Source organism: Myodes glareolus, chromosome 23, assembly GCF_982192425.1.
Source record: "Myodes glareolus chromosome 23, mMyoGla1.1, whole genome shotgun sequence".
In the NCBI taxonomy this organism is placed as follows: domain Eukaryota; kingdom Metazoa; phylum Chordata; class Mammalia; order Rodentia; family Cricetidae; genus Myodes; species Myodes glareolus.
In genome coordinates this window covers 8,458,524-8,470,665 of record NC_142048.1, presented here as the reverse complement: position 1 = coordinate 8,470,665, position 12,142 = coordinate 8,458,524, and the positions used below count along the sequence as shown (strand labels likewise).

At 40.8% G+C, this 12,142-nt stretch overlaps 1 long non-coding RNA gene across 1 annotated transcript; it reads right to left on the bottom strand.

The window, feature by feature from the left end:
- Window positions 1–8,298: 8,298 nt before the first annotated feature.
- Window positions 8,299–11,847, bottom strand: LOC146890649 (uncharacterized). Its single transcript, XR_014998657.2, has 3 exons — window positions 11,718–11,847; window positions 9,854–9,993; window positions 8,299–8,536 (listed from the first exon to the last, which is right to left on the bottom strand). It is a non-coding gene; the product is annotated as an uncharacterized LOC146890649 (long non-coding RNA).
- Between the last annotated feature and the right edge of the window lie 295 nt (window positions 11,848–12,142).

Genomic DNA, 12,142 nt, shown 5'->3' with positions numbered 1-12,142 from the left:
ACTTAGGAAGTGACACTATTAGGAGGTGTGGTCATGTTGGAGTAGACATGGTCTTGTTGGCAGAAGTGCGTCACTGTGGAGGCCAGCTTTGAGGTCTTATAAGCTCAAGATACACTCATGTAGCACAGTTGCTTCTGCTGCCTGCTGCGGATCAAGATGTATTAACTCTCAGCTTCTCCTCAAGTACCCTGTCTGCCTGCATGCCACCTTGAAGATGATGAATTAAACCTCTGAAACTGTAAGCCAGCCCCAGTCAAATGTTCCCCTTAATAAGAGTTGTCATGGTCATGATGTCTCTTCATAGCAATAGAAACCCTAAGGCATTTATTATTAATAAATTAAAAGATATAATTTATATTAAAGCACTTTAAACATTACAATTGTTCATATCAATGACATTGCTGGAGTTACTTTAAACGGCGGGAGGAGAACTGGTTTGTAGAAACCAGGATTTTCCCACACACATGATCTCATGCACACTAGAAAATACTGTGAGGATGACTTGACGAGAATGTCCAATGAAATATTTCTATTTCTGGGTTACTCTAGTTTCATCATTTTAAGCAATGACTGGCAGTTTGACTATTAAAGAACTTTGGGAAGTTGTCAAGCAATAAAACATACCAACTTTCTGACATTCTTGAGCTTCTGAACTTGAGATATCCATGGTTAAATCCATTAAACTTTCTGCCACTTCTTGATGTCTTTATTATTCTTAACACGGCAGCCCAGCATTGCAGAGGAACATAAAGTGGTGAGCTCATCGTCATATGTAGCCATTGTGCTAGCTGGCATTTGATGTCAACTTGACAGACTCTAGAATCGTCTGGAGATGGGCCTCAGCACATGCCTGTGAGAGATTATCTTGGTTGTATTAGCTAAAGTGGGAAGACACGCCCACTATGTATAGCATCATTCCCTGGAATTTTATGCTACGTGTTCGGAGAAAGGGAACTGAGAAGCAGCATGCGTTCGGTGTTGTTAGCTTCCTGGCTGTGAATGTGGTTTCACCAGCTGCTTCAAACTCCTAAACCCGTGACTTTTCCACTGTCCTGACTGCATCCTTGAATTCCGAGTCAGAATAAACCCTGTCTCCCTTAAGTGGCTTTAGTAAGGCTGTTTGATCACAATTTCAGGAAAAGAAACTAAGACGGACATTGACGAGTTGCTTTTGGATACATACCTTAACCTTGTTTGACTTTGATTTTCTTAAATTTGAAATAATATATACCATGTAGATAATTATATTCATTAGCATCCTATCACTGTGATAATAATAAAAGAGGTGAGGCATTGACTGTGTGCTATATATGGCTGTTTCATTAGATAAGGAGTCTAAGGAGCTAAGAATTAGCTAGTCTAGTAACTCAATGGGGTTATTAATAACTAAGGTCTGCTTGGATTTCTTTAAATTGACTTTTACCTTAGGCTTAGCATCATGTAAAACGGCTACCAAAATGCTCGGAACCCTCTTCCACTAAACTGCAACTGAACATGAAGATTATTTTCTGCTCATAAATCTATATGTCCTGACATTCTAACCAATACTTGGGGACAAGGTGATTCTTGCTATGGGTGTATATTTTTTAAAATTCGCGTATCATCAGTTTTAGTCTTGGTTCCAGAGGGTGAGTTATAGCTTCAAGAAAATCAGGAATTGATTCTTAGTGAGAACCCTGCCAGTTCTGATCTAATATGCAGTTGTTATTAGAGGTTTAATGAATTTCAAATTTCAAATTTACCTTTTCATCTGTTTTCTTCGTCCTTAGTTTTTCTAATTATTTTTATTTTCTTAATTCTTCAGACTACTGTTCTTCATTTTATTCCCACTTATTTTTCATCCCACAAAACACAAATAAAATATTACTAAAACCAAAATTTCTGTGTTCTTCCTTTTTTGTTATGTGGAAACAAAACAATAAGTTAAATGCTTTTCATTTCACCATATATGTCTCACACAGATAAGAGATTCTTGTGTCTTGGGATGGTTGCCAGCAGGAAAGACAAAGCTGCCAATGAGAAGGGCTGGTACTTAGAAGGAACAGACTATGACCCAGCTATTCTATCACTAATAATAACCCGTTCATGCTTTTAGGCCAGCTCATCGAACTTCCTCTTCATCAATTTACACATCTGTAATCTGTAATCCTCCTGTGAGTCATAAAAGCAGCTGTCCCACCAAACTGTGAGAACGGAATGGCATAATGCCTGTAATGTCCTCAGCAAAGCTCCCAAATGGAGTCATTCATCTCAGCACTCCTGGGCAGTAAACTACATAGAATTAAGTGTGACCTGGAGAGATGGCCGGTCGCTTGAGCACTTGTTACTCTTGCAGAACACCCAGGCTTGATTCCTAGCATCCACACGGTGGCTCACAGACACCCATGACCCCAGCTCTGAAAGACTAGGTGCCCTCCTCTGGCTTCTGTGGGCATAGCACACATGTAGCGAATAAACATACATGCAAACAAAATACTCATCTACATAAAGCAAATAAAGCTTTTAAAAAGAGAGGTCTATAATGATAGAAATCAGCCAGTTGCAATATGGGTTTTGCAATCTCACCTCAGGGCTTCTGGGTCAGACAGATTTTCAGGGATCCATTTGCCCTTTGTGGCCATCTGTCATTGAAAAATTTATATTTCATTCTCATCTTGCCTATCCACTTTCTCCTAACTGACTAGATTCTATGAAAAAAAAGTATCCCAAATCTATAAATTTAACTCTTTTCAATACATTCATTCTTTAAAATTTGTATTTATTTTGCATGTGTCTGTGCTCATGTGTACTTAAGTACATACATGTGCTTGCATGTGGAGGCCAGAGGCCAGCCTGAGGTGTCATTTTTCAGGGCTAGTCTTTTATCATTCTGTTTTTGAGACCGGGTTTCACTGCAGCCCAGGACTAGATGATCAGGTTGTGCTGGCTGGCCAGCTGTGGCGAGCAGCCTGTTTCCAGCTGCCCATCGGTCACCGTGCCCAGCGTTTTATGTGGTGCCAGAGAGTGAATGAGATCCTTGTGCTTACACAGCAGGCACCGTGCAGGAGTCATCCCTGCAGCGCCTAACTCTTCCCTCTCTTAGAGTGTCTCTGCCCCTATTTCCAATCTCCTGCTGCATGTCTTCAGTGGGCCTACCAGCACCTGAAAACACAGCCAAGTCTATGCATGGGTTTGGGCACACTAAAATCTGGATTCTATCCAGGGTTTCCAGTTAAGGAGTTTGAAATAAAGAGAGTAGTTTTGAAACTGCACTAGCAATTTGCAAGCCCACAGTAAGAATGGGAATAATTGTTCCTCGCCTTCAGCCAATCGCTGCCCCTCCTGTTCTCCTATCTCAGACCTACGGTGTGGGGTGCACAACAGCAGATTTAAGAAATCAAACACAGTCAGGGGACTGTGGCCCCTGCCTTTAATCCTAGTACTCCGGAAGCAGAGGCAGGAAGCCAGCCTGGTCTATGGAGTGAGTTCCAGGACAGACAGGGCCGATGAAGCAACGGTATCTCAAAAAAAAAAAAAAAAAAAAAAAAAAAAAAAAAAAAAAAAAAGGAAAAAGAAAAGAAAAGAAATCAAACATCATTTTCTAGTCATGTGCAAACACTTTAGGTGTTTACGTTGCGGAAGGAAACAACTCTTCTTAGTTTGTCATCAGCCTGCCTTTTCAGGCTAGCCATGCTATGACGCGGACTCCCCTTCATACCCTAGCTGCCTGTCAGAGCAGGAGAGGACAATGCTTTTTCCTTCAGAAATCCTTGGCTCTTTGCCTGGAGTCCTGCAAGGTAGTTAATAGAAGACAAGGCAAACAGCTGTTTTTGGACACGGGCATTGTCAGCCACGAGTGACTCAAAAGGGGGCCACATCCATAATTTAGTATGGTGAATGGAGAGAGGGACTAGGTCACTTGATTTAAAAAGCAAATTATGTTTTGTAACTCATGGTCCAATCAGTGCTGCCCATATGTGCATGGCTTTGGAGCATCTATGGGGCATGGGCAACCTGCCAGTGGCCACTGCGCGCCCTCCCAAGTAAATGGGATCTCTCTCCCCAGCATCTGTTAACTGACTGTCCAACATGCTGTAAATTTGAGCAGAAGACCAGAGACATGAGTTCATGTGTGCGACAGCAGGTTCTGAGGACAGCATCCCACAGCGCGGACCTCCGGCTCTTACCTTCTTTTCACGCCGCCTAGTGCACGGTCCCAGGCCCTCTGGGGAAGCACTCAATCACTTCTTCTCAGCACTTTGAACAGTTACAGGTCTCTGTGCTAACCATTGCTCTCTTCAGAAAGATGTTTCCCTGACTCAGGTTGAGAGCAGCACAAACTTATGAATACATAGGAAAACATTTAGATGGCAGTTTGACAGCGTGATCGTTTATAACACAGAAGGGTCGCCCCTTGGGCCTCTGACTCCCTACCTGTGGGTTTGAAATATGTCTACAGTCACTCATTCATTTAGCCCCCGGCAATGCTTAATCGCAGCCTGTGTTTATTGTACCTGGTCTGAATTCCCGCCTGCGGAACAGTACTCAAATTCAATAAGAGAGTGGTTGGTTGCTGCCATAAACAGTCTTGACATTATTGCACCAGTGGGGACATTCTGACGGGCAGGTCAGAGCTGGAGGGTGCAGCATCCAGTTCCGGGTAAGACCACTCACGGTTTCTCCCCAGCAGTCCCTTCCGGCACTGTGAAAACTGGCCGGCAGGAAGAGTTTCAAAAACCAAATGTTCTAAGGAAGACGTTAGGCCACTGGGAGGAAAGGTGGGCAATGTGACGGTCTTGTGGCAGGTGCATTTCATGATGGTGCCACTTTGTGTCTCCGAGGTTAGCACTGCTCCTGGGGAGGAGCTAAAGGACAACCCAATGTTGGAGCATCTGCTTCCAGCCAAAACGGTTTCAGAAACACAAATTCCTTTTGCTCAAAACAATTCTTATACCAAATTTGCTTATTTTGCGTGGCATATTCTATTTCTTTATTAAAGTTCTTTTTTTTGTGGACAGAGTCTCACATAGCTGAGGCTGGTCTTGAACTCACTATGTGACTGAGGTTGACTTTGAACCTGAAAACTTTGGGTCCTTCTTTTCCAACTCCAAGTATTAATTATAGACAAACACCATCATACTGGCTTTATGAGCTGCTTGGGACTGAATTTGGGATCCAGTGCATTTTCTTGCCAGACAAATACTCTGAACTGAGCTTCCACTGGTCTTTTCAAAGTTGCTTCTTCCAAAGTGGATCTGAGAAATCCTATACTAGTTCAAGATCTGGCTCAATTGCCCTTAGCAGTGCCAACCTCAGACAATTATTCCTCCATCTGTTTCCTGGGACCTCCTATAGAGTGCTCTAGCATGTAACATCTGGTCTGCCTTAGACCTATGTTCTTGTTTCAGTTTCTCTTTCAACCAGTACCACAGACTGAAAGTGTTCCCTGCCATTACTAGGTGTGAAAGTTGTGGGCCATAGAGTAAAGCCCTTGGGAAGTGATGGAACTTTTAGGGAGTGAAGGCTTCTGGGATAGCTTTACATCGTACCTTGAGGGGATACCTTAAGGGGGACTGTGACATCCCCACCACTCCTACCTTTTCATTCTTCTTCGCTCATGGTATAAGAGGTTTGCTTTATTCATGCTCCCACCGTGATGTGTCACCCTCCCCAGAAACTCAGTGATGACCTCATCTTGGACCGAAACCTCCAGAACCATAAGCTAAAATAAACTTTTGCTTCACAAGCTTATTGCTTTAGGTATTTCATGGTAGTAATATGAAGCTGATTAACACAGTTAGTAAATTCCTTAAGGAAGCAGACATTTTTATTCATATGCTTGAATACTCGATATTTTTAAAAATTACTTTTATAGCTTAAGTAGTAAACGCTTAATGTTTGTGGAACAGATGTTTAAAATGTTCATAATGTCAAAATTTGCATATAGTTTTGATCATGTTTTTAGTTCAACTAGGTCATTGAAACTGATTTATTAGAATTTTAAAAATTCTAAAAACTTTATTTGGGTACATTTGGTGTTTCCCCTTTCAAGATTTCATCGCTATTCACATATTTTTGCTCAGTTAAAATATAGTAACTTCTGGAATCTGTAACATAGGAAGATGACACTGCCTGCTCTTGTTTAGCAGATAATATATTTGCCGCGTGCTCTGAATTAAAATCGGCACAAATGCTAACCGTTGTGCCGTATCATTAGCATTTTGGCTAGAAATCTCTGCCTCTAAGCACATATGGGCTTCTTATTTTATGCATAAATTTGCATAACCACTTCACTATCTCTCACAGATGAAAGTCTGAAGATATTAACTTGACAAATATCATGATCAAAACATCAGTTTCAGTGCGTTTGAAACTACTTAATGGAGATGTTTTTGTGTCTATTCAGTCTGGAGTTGTCTTCATTAGCCTCGCTCTGCCTTGTCTCTCTGTATCTCTCTCTGTCTTTCCATCCCTCTCTCTCTTTCCCTTCCTCTCTCCCTCCACCAAAGAGGAACTTAAATATCAACGATTGTAGATATCCCGAATTAACACACCTTTTCTCAAAAATACTTTACATGGTTTTACTTGATATTTCCAAATAATCCTATGGCAGCAGCATAGAATATTCAGGAACAAGTTTCTTCTGGAAGCCGTCACTGATTTTACTCAGGAGGTATTCTGATCAAGCAAGTGACTGTAGATATTTTTTCATATCTTATTTATTTTCCTTCATCTTTGCATAACCTGAATGCCCTAGCTTCTTCGGCCTTTACACAAGACCTCTAACACCTAAGCTAGCACATGAACCTGACTGCCCCCTTGCCTGTGTGGCTGTAATCTTCTCATCTCCTCCCACCCCCCAACCCCCCCCCCCCTGAGAAGCAAGCACCCTGCCTGCTTCTCCTGGCTACTGCTCTCTTTCCTGGGATACTGGTCCCAAGCACAGAGAAAGTCACTGTTGGAATGGGGACTCTGCTTTTGCTGTCTAAGATGCCGCTGGGGCCAGAATGATCTGCCCTCAGCAATGGGTAATGACTGGGATGACTCGATGTATTTGTTAGCCGGCAAAAAATCTGGTGTCTTCTACTCAGTAAAGGCCTGAGGCAAGTCCGCTTGAGCATAGAAAGCCCCAGACTCAGCTGAAAGGATGTGAGGACTGGTGCCTGTCTGCAAGCTGAACGCTGAGCTCCTGCTTTATTTTTACTCTGGGGCCCTGTTTGAAGTCTCTGTGATGAGGCTACAGGACAGTTCTTTTCTTGGTAAATGCAATTTCTGAAGCTGATTACCCCACGCACGTAACTCCTGCCACTGCCTCTGTCACACTGTCTTTTTTTTTTAATCTTTTTTTTTTAATCTGTGTATGAAATACAGGCAAAAACGAAGCCTTGCCCCTACTCACTGTATAACTCAATCTTTTTTTAATCAATGTATATGAATAAATACCCAATAAATTTACTAGGCATAAGCATTTTCACTAAATATTTATGCTGTGGAACATTTCTTTAAGGATGTAAAGATGTGTTGCATTCTTTTATGTTTCATTTGTTTAACTCTGTGAAGCTGTGTTACTTTGCCTGCCTAAAACATGCTATTGGTTTAATAAACAGCTGAGTGGCCAATAGCAAGGGGGGAGAAGGATAGGTGGGGCTGGCAGGCAAACAGAAATCTGGAGAGGAGAAGACCAAGGAACGAAGAAAAGAAGGAGAGGAGGGGCCAAAGGCCAGCCATCCAGCCACACAGCAAGCCACAGAGTAAGAAGTAAAGACAGGTATATGGAAACAGAGAATGATAAAAGCCCAGATGTAAAAGGTAGATGGGATAATTTTTTTAAAAAACTGGCTAGAAATAAATCTAGCCATTCATAAGAAATTCATAAGGCATTCATAAGAAAGAATAAGACTCCGTGTATTTATTTAGGAGCTGGGAGGCAGGCCCGTCAAAAGAGTAAGGAGCCAAAAGTGTAAAGAGTAAAATTAAAACAACTTATTTAAATTTGATAATTAATTTTGTGACTATGGACAGAAATACTAAATTGAAAATTAATAAAATGTAACTAATATTTGACATTTTTTTAATACCTGATTGTCAAACTTCTTGCCTAGTTAGGGGAAATCTAACATAAAGGTGGCAGAAACAACCGCTCTTCCATGACAATAACAATTTCCAAATGTCAAAGGCCTCTAGAGTTGCATGCACATCCCAAAGCACAGTCAGGCTGCTCGCCATATACCCATCCTATTCAGATTTCTACTTGTGTGACCTCAAGCAGAAACCTTTTTTTGTTTTACTCCTATATAACAAATCAGGTCATTAGGAAGCTGGCAGCTTAAAACATCATTCATTTATTATTTTTCAATTTCTGAGTCAGATACAAATCTAGAAATAATGTGACAGGGTTAGAATCTTTTACCAGGATGCAGCCAAGATGTTAGCCAGACCTGGGGTCACATCTGAGGTCAGACTGTGGAGGGATCCATTTCCTTTCATGTTATTAGACTCCTTGGCCTTCTGATAGCTGTTAGCAGCTCTCTCTCAGTCCCTTCCCATGTGAACTCCTCTGCGTGACAAAGCACTTCATCAAAGACAGCATCAGAAAGAATCAATAGTCTGCTAGCAAGATGAAAGTTATCAACTTAAATAATGTAATCACAGAAGTGATGACCTTCGCTACACTCTGATTCAGCAGAAGCAAATTGTTAAGTCCCATGCTATTCCTAACAGGAGGTAATCAAAGACCATCCAGTAGGCTACCTCGCAAATAAATATATCGTTTAAATTTCTGTATCTTGTTTTCAAGATCTAAAGTAGAGAGACTGATAAAGGTGTCATCAGTACTTATTTCATAGAGTTGCAAAAATCAAATTAGCTAATCAACTCGTGTATATGTAATGGACAGAGCAGTGCTCGTGTGCCGTGTGTACTCCAAGAACTTAACTCAGCCAAAGCCATTGACCACAGCACACCTTTTTCTCTGATTACAGACTTACCATCATTAAATTTTCCCCTCACCTCAAACCTAATCTAGAACAATAATATTTGAACTGGGGCTATTTCTCAGCAGGAGAGCACTTATTGAAAATGCATGAGATCCTGTCTTTGAGCCACAGAACCACCAAGAAAAAAGGAAAAAAAAGAATGGTATTGAACCATGAAAATTTACTCAAATACACCTCTTCTCATATTCCCTTCTCAGTCTGTATGGCTACATGTTAAGGACTTTCTTCTTGATTGTGTCTCTGAAATGGCTATATAGGTTCTACAGATAGATTCTCTTGAGCTGAAATTCAACTAGGGGCTGGAGATATGGCTCAGTAGTTAAGAGCCCTAGTTGGGTATCCCACAACCATTTGTAACTCCAAATGGTTATTGTGTGAGAGACTGTGTTCTGGCAAAGAAAGATTGCTTGAAGGTCAGAGGGTGGAGCTAGCTACTAGTTAACCATAAAAGCCAGCAGTGGTGGCACACAGCTTTAATCCTAGCACTCATGGCTCGGCCTTTAACTCCATCACTCAGGAGGTGGAGACAGGAAGTGATAGGGTGGGGTGTAGACAGGAACCCTTTGGTACGCAGGAAGGAGACAGGTAGGAAGCAACTGGTGGCTGCTCCGGGTTCTGTGATCTTCCAGGTTCCCCCCGACACACACAATATTTGACTTCTGAATTTTATTGATTAAGATTAATTAGATAAATGCTTCAAGATCCCACTCTCTTCTGTCCTCCATGGGTGAGTCCCCCCATGTACATGTGAATATACAGAGAGACATACACAAAAATAAAAAATAAAAATAAATCTTAAAGTACATTAGACTTTGGTCAAAGTTTTGATATTGGCCAGATAAATCAAAGGAAACTATTAGAGAAAGAAAATAACCTACTTCAGATCATGTCTATTGCTGAATTATCTTCTTTCATAAAATAGTCAACGGGGCTCTGAATAACCCAAACCTCTTTTCAAATGGGAAGATTTGGAGCTTCATCCATCTCACAAAAGAACATGCTATGGTTCACACAAAACCTGTAAAAAAATAAGTTTTGATCAGATTATTATGATGAATGAATTAGGCATGTTCATTTATAAAACTGAAATGGATAGCCAGCCCCTCTCAGGCATGTTCTTGATCAATATCTCCCTAGCATACCACTTCCAGAAATATTGTAGGCTTTTGTCCAGCCTCACCGAGAAGAGTCCTGACTCAACTTGGCTCCTTGTCATAGAACCTCAACAGGCAGAATCTCAGGCAGTGGTATGTGAATGGTTAACCTTGGGTCTTATGGTGCTGAGGTGTGAGAGCCTGCCACCTGCCTCCTAAATTGTCTCAAGGAAAGGAGAGTTTTAGTGGCAGGTAGCCAAAAAAGACAAATATTCACTATATTTTATTAATGTTCAATGTAGCATTTCTCTGAGTAGTCACGAGTCTCTTCAGTTCCAATATGATAAAGCACTCGAAATGTAAAGACTAAAATATAATTTAGTCCTTTAAGGAGGACAATTACTTTTATTATTTTTGTATAAGAATAAAAGCAATTAATATCATATTGAATTAGAATGTCATGTTATTTCCAAATTATTCCTACTGGTAAGAAAATGCATTTCTTATTTTAACATACTATAATTTTAATTATAAACTAAATAGGAGGACTTCTGAACATATACTAAAAAAAGGCATAATACTATTTTTTCTTTATTCTTTAGAACTCTTATTTTAAGAGGATATTACTGAGATTTTGGAAACTCCAAAATTCTATAGCACCATAAAGCAATGAGAATGTGGGCAAAAAAAAATTGGCATAATTACCCTTTCAGATCTCTAGAAATTAAAGGCTTATTATAACAAGATGTGGAGTGCTGATATTTGAAAATAAAAGATTTTTGAGATAATTTTAAAATGAGTTTTTCCATTTTATTGCTCCCAGTTCCACAGTACAGTTACAAAACCAAAACCCCTTAACACCAGTAGTTGGGAAGACCTGCAGCCCCTGGAGTAGGTAGATTTGGTTTGTTTGGAGTGCCCCTAAGAGTCTCATTATCAAATCATTTTTCCTGATTCCATCCATCTGGCAGCTGTCTGGAACGTCCAATGCAAAACCAATCATTGGTTTCTCAACTTAGAACTCATTCAGCTGGGAACAGACACCCCTGCCCCCTGCCCCCTTCCCCCTGCTACCTGTCCCAAGGACTCACTAAAAATAACCAGCGGTAACTGTTTAACATCGGAGCAGTAGAATGCAGCCTCAGTGATCAGGAGCAGTAAGAGGAGGATCAAAATTCCAAAAATGAATACATAAATAATAAAGCAGAACAGTAATGTGCCTAGAGGGAGATTTGAATATCTCAGCATATTCCTGGGAATGTTGAAGCCTCCAGAAACACGCAAAGAGCTGTTCATATACTCAAAGCTACTGTGACAAGGTATGACTCTCTCACCATTAGTTGATCTTAAAGATTTTGCAAGCAGAGCAAACATACAGGCAGAATTGGAGGTTTCCTCCTGAAGTTCATTAAGTCTGACCCTTCATGAACTCGTGAGGCTTTGTGAAGGCTGGGAGACTCACCAGTGCAAGGCAACTGAAGACAGATCTATACAACCGAGAGAGGACCGGAAGAAGACCAAGAGACCACACATGACAGGGAATACAGACTACAAAACTGCTTCAGGAGAGTAATCAAACAAACATGGAACCAACAAACAGTGCAAAAACACCAAGAATAATAAATCAGAGAGGTATGGTGACCGATACCTTCAAATCTCAGACTTCGGATGTGGACGCAGGAGGCACAGAAGTTTATGATTATCCTTGGCTTCATAAGGAATCTGAGGTCAGCCTGTGGTATAGGAGACGCTGTCATGAAATAAGATGTAATGAAGAAAATGACAAGATAGTATCCTAGAAAGAGAGCCAATTTCGTTTATAGGGTTGGCAAAGTGTGCTATTCTAGATCCTCAGTTTTCAAGTATTACAACATTCTGAGAAAAGACACAGGCTATGGTACTGGCATAAGAACAGACAGGAGGACCAATGGAACCAAATAGAAGATCTGGATATTAATCTACACACCTTCGACCACCTGATTTTTGACAAAGGAGCAAAAAATATCAAATGGAAAAAAGAAAGCATATTTAGCAAGTCCTGCTGGCCTAACTGGATAAATGAAGCATGGGGAC